Raw genomic sequence first — 10996 nt, 5'->3', positions numbered from 1 at the left:
AACATTTTAACTCGGAAAAACAATAACCGATTATGCATGCAACATCCTATGCTCTGATACCACTTGTTAGGTTTATTTACCTCTTATTAGACTCCTCTAATAGTGAACTAATTAACTTCTTAATTATTTGTTCTTTTAGATCTAGTGCATGCATAACAAAATGAGAGATTTATAAGAAAAATAATGTCCCTTACATTATTATTTTCGGATTTATGGGCACAAGTAAGGTCTTCTACCTTCACTTGTTCTTAAGCTATGATGAATATGAGGATGATCCTCCAAAACTCTAAATTATGAGCTCTCCTCTTGATTGCACCCAAGATTTAACCCTTATTACTACCAAATAATATGTGCTAGATATTTGTTTAGTAGTTTACCTTAAAATTGATTACTAATACTCATATATTACACTAATAATATTAGTAATCTCATTTGAACAATTTGATGATTTTCTACGACTATTTAGAAAAGACTTTTGAGAGATGAGAAGAAATGAAGCATAAATCATTTATGCATGCATGTGAATGAATGATGGAGAAAAGAAGCCAAAACTTCTCTTAAAAGAGGGTAGTGGCCGGCTAGCATAAGCCAAGGAGAGCATCTTTTGCTTTTCTTTTTCTCTTATCAAAAATATAGGTGTGTAAGAAAATGGTTTAGGATGTAAGGCTAGTAAGGAGTAGCCATGATTACATCTTATTTTATCTCTTAAAATAAAATAACCATAATCCACCACACTTCCTCCATTTCGGTCCATATTACATAAAATGGACTACCATTTTATCTTGTCAATTTGTCATTTGTCACCCAATGTGTCACATGCAGTATGTTACATGTTATTAATTAATTTGATGCATATTTATCACATAAATATCATTTTACAATTAATTAAATTACATAAAACAAATTGACTAGTTATACTTGATCACATAAATAAAATGGGTCATTTAATTATAATTCACAACATCTTGTAATTATAATTAACCATTCATTCTTATCTCTATTGTTTCACAAACAATAAACAATTTTAGTAATAAAGCATTTCAATTACTAAAATAAATTTTATTTAATCCCATTACAATAAGATATTAATATTCTCTCTCACAAATGAATTGTTCAATTTTAAGGAATTGATCAACTTGTATCATCATACAATTAATCAAATTTACTGATAAGGGCATCATCCTTTAGGTGTGACCTTAAGGGATCAACTTGTATCATCATACCATCCTTATAGTTGCGGTCACTCATATTTGCATCAATCATCCAAATTCTAGTCATTTTTCTACATTCGTAATATATAGGCAACTAATTCAGAAAATCCAATAATAGACAACCAAATAAACGAAATTCAGGAAAGCAATTAAGCTAAATTATCAACAAATTAGATAATAACCCAAAAAATTCACAAATTCAAAAATAATCGACATTCATAGGCCAAGAAATTGAACATACAATCCTATATCTATAAGTGTTGCTAAGAAACATATATACCTGATTGATAAACACGATGAGGGAGAGAAGACGGTGACAACAGTGACAGAGATGAAGACAGAGAGACGATCAGAGAGGAATGGAGGATGATATTAGTGTATAGTAGCAGTATTAGCTTGTATTTGTGTTTTGTAGCGTATAGCAGAATAAAGAAATCTGTTGTTCTTAAGATTTGCATAACATTAATAACAATGGGTATTCAGTCTACAACTGTTGTTACAACCTAATAACAACGGGTTCTAAAAAAACCGTTGTAATTACTTTTCACTAATTTTGCGTCAAATTATTAACAACGGTTAAAATGTATTACAGATTCAACCGTTGTTATTAGTTTTTATATTAACAACGGTTTTTAAAGTATGACCCGTTGTTAAAACCAATAACAACGGTTAACAACATAGAACCGGTGTAATTAAGTTTGGTAAAATTCGCGCCATCCATTCTACAACGTCTTATGGTGATTTTCGTGAATAAGCGTTATTAAAGGGCCGTTGTAGTTGCCTGTATTTGTAGTAGTGAATCATCCCTTACGTATTCTTATTATGAGATTTAATTATGATATTAAATCATGTGATCGCACTATTGTTGAGGACACATTTTCCAACACAAACCCCCCAAGAAACGATTACTTAGACAGACTTACTTTAGCTTACATTATTCCCATCTCCCTGTGGATTCGATACTCGACTACCTCTACTACATTTTATAGAGACCGATTGGTTTTATTTTTGATAGGGTTGTGACAGCCGTGTCAAATTTTGGCGTCGTTGCCGGGGAGACGGTGTTATTTTATTTGCTTTATTTTACGTTTGTCTCTAGTCTCAAGGAATTTATTCCTTGAGGCTGTTCTCATATTTTTCTCTAGTACTATAGCTGTTTTGCAGGTGATCCATCCTAGAAGAGGACACTGAAATACCTGTTCTTCTTACAATTTCATCTGCTAAAATGCCTAACATCGCTAGTCACTCGGAACCTACTGTAGATTCCTTACCTAAGGGTTTTCTACTTCCTACTACAGATGCTGGTACCTTTGGAATTCACCCATCCTACATTCAGTTGGTTGAGAGGAATCTTTTCAAGGGGGTAGCTGGTGAGGATCCGTGCAAGCATATGGAGTTGTTTACTGATTACTGCTCTACCATTCCTTTAGTTGCTGGGGTGATACAAGATATGGTCAAGGGAGTTCTTTTTTTCTTTTTCCTTTAGTGATGACGCACGGGATTGGTTAAGAGATTTGGATAGGGAAGCTGCTGGTGTTAATGACTAGAATTCACTAGCTTTAGCCTTTTACAGAAGGTACTTTCCACCACAGCGCACCAACGCATTAAGAGGCCAAATCACTACTTTCACACAATTGGCCACTGAAGATTTGAGTGAAGCTTGGACTAGGTTCAAGAAGCTAGTTTGCTTTTTACCTCATCATGGTTTCCAACGATGGTTTTTATGCACCCAATTTTACAATGGCTTGTATGCCGATCAAAGAGCCATATTGGATGTTGCAGCTAAAGGAAGATTTCAGAAAAATTTTGAAGATAATAAGAGATGGCATCTTATTGAAGACATGGCCATTCATGTACCTGAGTATGGGAATCCCAGAGGAGGTAGGCGAGTGAACGAAAGAGATGGTGAATCTTTTGTAGCTGAGGTGGAAATTCGTACTGATAGGTGTGACAATTTGGAGGTTCTGTAAATTTCAGGTGATCATGAGCAGGTCCATTCCATGATTGAGCAAGAGGTATTTTGTGGTAGATGTGGCGCAGAAGGACATGATCCTATTACTTGTATGGCAGAAGCATAGCAAGTCCATGCCTACCAACAATATAGGCAAGGAGTTCTGTTCTCTAAACTCTATGATGATTTAGCCACACCAAGTACGTCTAGTCCTATCAATTCGATGCCGCAGTAAGAGAATTCTTCTTCTACAATTACAGAGATCGCGGAGTTGATATCATTGGTGCTATCTTTGCCATTTCAAGTCCAGAAAAATGCGGAAGAAAATGAGAAGTCCATAGAGAAGTCGAAAGATCAATTCATAAAATTTGCATCCGGGAAAATGAATCAAGAAAATCGATCACCTCCCTGCGACCTGATTAATGCAATTAATCTCCGTAGGGGTCTTACATATGATGGACCAATAATGCTGGAAAATGTTGATTTATCTATTGATAGAAATCGGGAAACTGTTTTGGAAGAGCAATTTGACAAAAACGCTGCTGCACCTCATCAAAGTTCCCGATCGAGTGGTCTGGATACTCGATCGAGCACTTCGTCCTCTGAAAGGTCTTGATCAAGTGATAACAGTGCTCGATGGAGAGGTGCCGAAATTGAGGACCTCGATCGAGAAGGTTGTGTTCCTCGATCGAGCAGATCCCAGGAGAAAAGTTCTCGATCGAGTGATAATAGTACTCGATCGAGCCCATGCAAGAGCGGAGACGTTGTTTCAAAGTCTAAACATGCTAATGGGTCATCTTCCCCTGCTGCAGAGATGCTAAGTTTAGACAAAGGTAAAGGGAAAATCGCGGAACCACTTACTGTTACTAGAATTCCTTATCCGGGACGTCTGAAAGATGCTAAGGTTGAGCGACAGTTCGGTTAGTTTGTGGAGGTGGTCAAGAACCTTCTGGTAACTGTTCCTTTTAACGAATTAATTACCCCGGTACCTTCTTATGGAAAATTTGTGAAAGATATTTTGACGAGTAAGAGAGAGCTTAGTGAGTTTGAGACTGTTGCCTTTCTGGAAGAGTCTAGTAACTTAATTCTTAATAAAGCTCCGCCTAAATTAAAAGACCCGGGTAGTTTTTCCATTACCTGTGTAATAGGGAATGAAGTGATAGAAAAGGCTCTTTGTGATTTAGGAGCCAGTGTCAGTGTCATGTCTTACTCTGTCTGCAAGAAACGTAATATGGGTCACCTTAAAATGACTAATATCACCCTCCAGATGGCTGATAGATCAGTTAGGCGACCCTTAGGTATCCTAGAAGACGTGCATGTCAAGGTAGGCAAGTTATTTATCCCAGTAGATTTTCTGGTCTTAGACATAGCTGAGGATACGTGGACCCCGATCATATTGGGAATACCATTCTTGTGTACATCTGGGGCTATTATAGATGTCAAATAAGGGCGTTTGACTCTTGCGGTGGGGGATAACGTTATCACCTTCATTTTGCCTAGTACACTTGCTAGACCAATGATAGAGGATACTTGTTATTCACTTGATATCATTGATGAGTCTGTGTATGAGGTCTGGTCGAATTCCTTGATAAGGGATCCACTGGAGGCTTTGATGTTGTTAGATGAGTGTGTAGATAACCCGGAGAATTATGACGCTGTGTTGGATCTGCTTAAAGCTGCGATAGAGGAGCGTGAACTCACAAACGCTAAAGGAGAGAAGGTAAAACAGCTGGTTAATACTTCTTGCGCTATTGAGGTAAAGTTACCTGAGCGTAAGCCTCTTCCTTCTCATCTCAAATATGCACTTTTAGATGATACTGAGTAGTATCCAGTCATTGGTAGTGCTAAGCTTGATGATAAGCAGCTGACCGCTTTGTTAGCTGTTCTTAAGAAAAACTGGAAGGCGATGGGTTATTCTTTGGATGATATTCAGGGCATCAACCCTCACATTTGTATGCACATGATTGAGCTGGAGGAGGATCACAAGCCTTGCAAGCAAGATCAGCGCCGGCTAAATTAGAAGATGCAGAATATTGTGATGGCTGAGGTAATGAAGCTAGTTGATGCATGTATTATCTATTCTGTTGGTCATTCTAAATGGGTGAGTCCGGTTCAGGTGGTTCCTATAAAAAGAGGAACTACCGTGGTTAAGAATGACAAAAATGAGTTGATACCTACTAGAGTTATGACTGGTTGGCGGATGTGCATAGATTATTGACAGCTGAATGCCACCACGAAGAAGGATCACTTCCCCTTCCTTTTATCGATCAGATGGTAGAAAGGTTAGCCTCTCATAAGTTTTTCTGTTATTTAGATGGATACTCAGGGTTCTTTGAGATCCATATTCATCTGGATGATCAGGAAAAGACTACTTTTACTTGTCCTCAAGGTTTTTTTTTTCTTATCGTAGAATGCCTTTTAGTTTGTGCAATGCCCCAGCTACCTTTCAAAGGTGCATGATGGGGAATTTTTCTGAGTATATAGAGTCTATTATGGAGGTTTTTATGGATGATTTCGGCGTCTATGGGAGTGATTTTGATAACTGTTTGTCTAACCTTGATAAAGTGTTGCAGCGCTGCATTAAGGTTAATCTTGTGCTTAACTGGGAGAAGTGTCACTTTATGGTCAACAAGGGAGTTAACTTGGGACACTTAGTTTCTGGTAGAGGCATCGAGGTGGATAAAGCAAAAGTGCAAGTGATTAAGCAATTACCACCTCCTGTTAATGTTAAAGGAGTGAGGAGTTTCCTTGGACATGCTGGCTTTTATCATCGGTTAATCAAGGACTTTTCAAAAATTTCTAAACCACTTACACAGTTGTTACTTAAGGATGCCCCCTTTATTTTTACTGATCAGCGTCTTTCTGCTTTTAAAAGGTTGAAACAGGCCTTGATTTCAGCACCAATTATCCAGCCTCCCGACTGGGAGCTGCCATTTGAGATTATGTGTGATGCTAGTGATTATGCACTAGGAGCGGTGTTAGGCCAGCAAAAAGACAAAGCTTTGAGCGCGATTTACTATGCAAGCCGAATTCTGGATGACGCTTAAGTGAAGTATACTACTACTGAGAAGGAGTTATTAGCTGTTGTTTATGCGCTGGAGAAATTTCGTTCTTATTTGATAGGTTCGCAAGTTACTATTTTTACGGACCATGCAGCGCTGAGACACCTTCTTGCTAAGAAGGAAGTTAAACCACGTTTTTTGAGGTGGATACTCCTCCTCCAGGAATTTGATCTACAAATCAAAGACAAGACGGGCGCAGAGAATGTAGTAGCCGATCACCTGTCGCGGTTACCGCAGCAGGAGGGAGAGGTCCTTTACCTATTGACGATTCTTTTCCTGATGATTCTTTATTTGCAGTTGCTACTAACACAGGTGTTGATCCGTAGTACGCAGATTATGCTAACTACGTTGTAGGTGGTACGCTTCCACCTAACCTGTCTTATCAGCAGAAGAAGCGATTCTTTCATGACGTGAAGTGCTATTTCTGGGATGATCCTTAATTATTTATGGAGTGTGCTGACGGGCTATACAGACGGTGTATTCCATGGTGGGAGAGTAAAGCAATCTTAGAGGGATGTCATTCTTCGTCTTATGACGGTCACCACGGTCCGTCGCGAACCGTGGCCAAGGTACTTCAATCTGGTTTCTTCTGGCCTACTTTGTTTGCAGATGCTAAAGTGTTTGTTTCAGCTTGTGATGCTTGCCAGCGCTCGGGAAATATCTCTAAGAGACATGAGATGCCTCAAAATGGCATTCTAGAGGTCGAGGTTTTCAATGTCTGGGGCATTGATTTCCAAGGACCTTTCCCATCTAGTAAAGGTAACAGGTATATCCTAGTAGATGTAGACTATGTGTCTAAATGGGTGGAAGCTATTGCTTCACCTAACTGTGATGCCAATACCATGATTAAATTGTTTAAGAAAATTATTTTCCTCCGATTTGGCGTCCCTAGGGTCGTCATTAGTGATGGGGGTATGCTCTTTGAAAAAAAGAAACTTACAGCTATACTATCTAAAGTCGGTGTCCAACATCATAGAGGTTTGGGGTCCCATCCCCAAACTAGTGGGAAGGTTGAGGTCTCTAATAGGGAACTAAAGGAGATTTTAGCTAAAGTTGTTTCTAAATCACGGAAGGATTGGAGTCTAAAATTAGATGACACATTATGGGCATATCGGACTGCCTTTAAAACACCGATTGGTGCATCACCATATTGGTTGGTTTATGGGAACTCTTGTTATTTACCTGTTGAACTAGAATGTAAGTCTTGGTGGGCTATTCGTGAATTAAATTATGATTCTAAGTTGTGTGCTGAAAACCATTTATTGCAGCTAGATGAGCTAGAAGAGTTTAGGCTAAATGCCTACGACAGCGCGCGCATCTACAAAGAGAAAACAAAAAGATGGCACGACAAAAGAATCATATTGCAGGAGTTTCATGTCGGGCAGAAGGTGCTGCTGTTTAATGCCCAACTGCGCTTGTTTCCTGGTAAGCTGAAGTCCAAGTGGAGTTGCCCTTATACAGTGACTGCTGTCACTAAATTTGGGTCCGTTGAGTTAGAGCATCCCGAAGGCAGGAGATTTAAAGTGAATGGCCATCATGTGAAGCATTACTTTGGAGCAGATTATTATGTTGGCAACGTCGAAGTGTTCTACTTCGAGCATCTTGATGAGCAATGATACCGTCGTTTTAGTACCAAAAATAATTACCTATAACTACTAACAGAAGTTAGCGGAAGTAGGGTCGATCTCCAGAGGGAGGCTATCATATCTATCTGCTAATTAAGTCTGTCTAGTAATAAATGGGGGTTTTAAATTGATTTATAACTACTAAAAGAGCCAAAGCAAGAGAATAAGGGAAAAGAGCAGTAAAAACAGAGACAAGCGAAATATGTAATCAAAAAGAGAGAAATATGTTAGGAATTCGGTTCACCATGGCAGTTTACTAACTCAGTCATATATGGGTCAGACGATCTACTGTGAGAAGGGCAAGGGAAAGGTCCTTCCGGTCCGCTATCCACCCTAGAATACAACTAACTTAACTTCCGTCCTCATTAGGGTAGTCTATTGTTCATAACAGGTCTGTTCATTCCAATCTTCCGATCTAGGATTGAATTTAACCAAATTAACGGGTTTAGAAGTGTGCACTCAACTAAACAATTACAGTTATATTGTTATAAAACAGTTCTCACAATTAATTATCTGAGCTATTCACAACATCGTCAACTCACTACCATGGCTCCCCTAATCCTAACATAAGGGAATTTAGCTACTCATGCTATTGGCATAAATAACAACGATAACATTGATTATACTAAAGGAAGACATGTTAAAGAGATTAAAGGGATGAATCATAAACTATTAATGATAAAAATAAAACAGAAATTAGAGAGCAAAGATTAATAGAAGAACAAAGAAAGATTAAATTAAGAATAAGAGTAAGGAAAGATTACAAAGAGATGAATCCGGCAAACAAAGAGCAAAGCAACGTGAAACCCAAAAGAGAGAGAGAAAGAAGTCTGCTTAAAGAGTAATTAAGAGTAGTGTAATGTCTGTTTGTTAACCTAATGACGTCTCCTTTAAATATGGAAGAGATTATTAACTAAAATAATAAACATAACACGGAATAAAATCCGAGTAAATAAGTAAATCACTCGATCAAGGCATTTCATTCCTCTCGATCGAATGAATCTTCAGCCAATCCCTTCGATCGAACAAGTATGGCTTTCGATCGAAGGCCTCCAAATCAGCACACTTCGATCGAGTACAGCAGGGACTCGATCGAACACCGGCAACTGTCAAAACCACTCGATCGACCAATAAAGTACTCGATCGAGTGATTTTCCACTAAAATCAGCTTGGACTCCGCTTGGTTAGACTCTAAAGACCTCCTTCACGCTTCCCGAGGTACGACATTCCGCTCTAAATCTTCATCTCCTTAAAATGCAAGCTAAAAGGACTAAATGAGGCGCGATTTCACCACTTTGAGGTCCGTTCCTGCAAATGAGGCAAAACAAACCAAAGTATCCTATTTCGGGCATTTTGCAATACAAAACAATGAAAATAACAAAGAGATGCGTGCAATAAGAGGCTAAAAAGACTATATAAATTGCACGTATCAAATCTCCCCAAACCGAACCTTTACTCGTCCTCGAGTAAACTAAATGCAAACTAATGGGGCGGAAATGAAAACTCGGAGCTAGCTATAACTTGTCCACTTAAACCGTTTAATGCAAACAAAACCAACATTTATAGCTACAACAGTCTAGCGCAAACGAGTTGTATGATGTCTATAAATAAGCTGAACTGTCAACCTTGCAAGACCTTTAAAATGGACTCTCACGGGTCACTCTTCTCTCATGAAGCAAAGGGTAAGTATAAAAGTGCAAGAAAAGAAGAAAAGATAGTCACTCACTTAAACTCCGACCCACATAAGCATGCTTGCAACAAAAATGATAGACGATTCTAATCACCTTACATACATTCCAACCAAACAGCGTCTGTCACATCCGAGGGCTTATAAAAGTTATGGTTTAGTGAGGCAATGAGTAAGAAAAGGCAAAACAATTATGGATAAAGTGGAGGTAAAGCATCAAGCTAGCACCTAAACAAGACCACACTAAGCAAATCCGATTCTCAGCCGACTATGAAATCAAACACAAGTGCCCTTCTTTGGCACCTTAACTCACTAACCAACACAACAACTCCTCAAAAAGATATAAATCATACATAGGAGTAAGACCGTCACAAACTTCCCTTTTTCACACGGTCTATTCTTTTTCTTTTTCTTTTTTTTTTCTTTTCTAATGCTTTTCTCATTTTCCTGCCCACATTTTTCTTCTTCTTTTTTTTTTCATTTTTCACAACTTTTTTTTTCTTTCAATTTCAACATATCCTCCTTTCTTTTTCTTTTATACCAACTCCATATGAAATAGAATGAACCAACTTGCATCAATGGAAATCATACCGCAAAAATACACTAAACTAGCTTGACAGGCAGGCTTAATTTGGGTGTAGTTAATGGGTCAAAGGCTAAGTTTGGCTAATGTGGAGCTAAATGGGTGAAAATAGAAGAAAGGGAAAAATTTGCAAGCACCTCCCTGCATGTGACACCGACCACAAATCCGAATGTATGCAAGCAAAAAGCAATCCAATGTCATAAAAGTGCAAAATGATGAACATGTTATGCAAGGAGTATACTACTCTCAATTTCTACATGAACCGGTCATAATGACACCAGTTATACGGCTCTAATTGTTGGGAATATAAAACTCATTAATATAACATATTCATATATGTGACATTTTAATTTAGTCATAAAATTAAAACTAGATCTTATGCAAGCAAACTTGAATACGAATAGAGAAGAAATCGTCTTTCTTACTATGGGAGTTTCGGATTTTGGGCACAAATGAGTTCTCTTTCTCACTTGTTCTTGAGCTTTCCTTATATGGATGAACAAAGGATCCAAAGAAGAATCCCTCCCAAAAGTGAATACCCAAGATAACCTCTTAAAATTTAGAGAGTATGTTCTCTTGTAATTTTGGCCAAGAGGAAGGATTTTTGGAGATTTTATCTCTCAAATTTTTCATAAGATGTAGAGAGTATTTTTATATTTCTTACACTAGAAATTATGTTGTGAAGAAGTGAATAATTAGAGGAAAAATAATTGGCATTTTAGACCTCCAAAAACCAGTTGGCATAGGGAGAGTAGAGCCAATGCATGAGCTTGTTATTCTACCCAAGAAAGAATAGGTATGCATGGCTATATTAGGTTGCAATCATCATGCTTTACACTTAAACATAATTAACATAATTTAAACCTAGTACTCCCTC

This window comes from Silene latifolia, unplaced genomic scaffold, assembly GCF_048544455.1.
Source record: "Silene latifolia isolate original U9 population unplaced genomic scaffold, ASM4854445v1 chrun_scaffold_16, whole genome shotgun sequence".
In the NCBI taxonomy this organism is placed as follows: Eukaryota; Viridiplantae; Streptophyta; class Magnoliopsida; order Caryophyllales; family Caryophyllaceae; genus Silene; species Silene latifolia.
The sequence above is the reverse complement of the archived record's forward strand: the minus strand, read 5'-3'. Positions refer to the sequence as shown.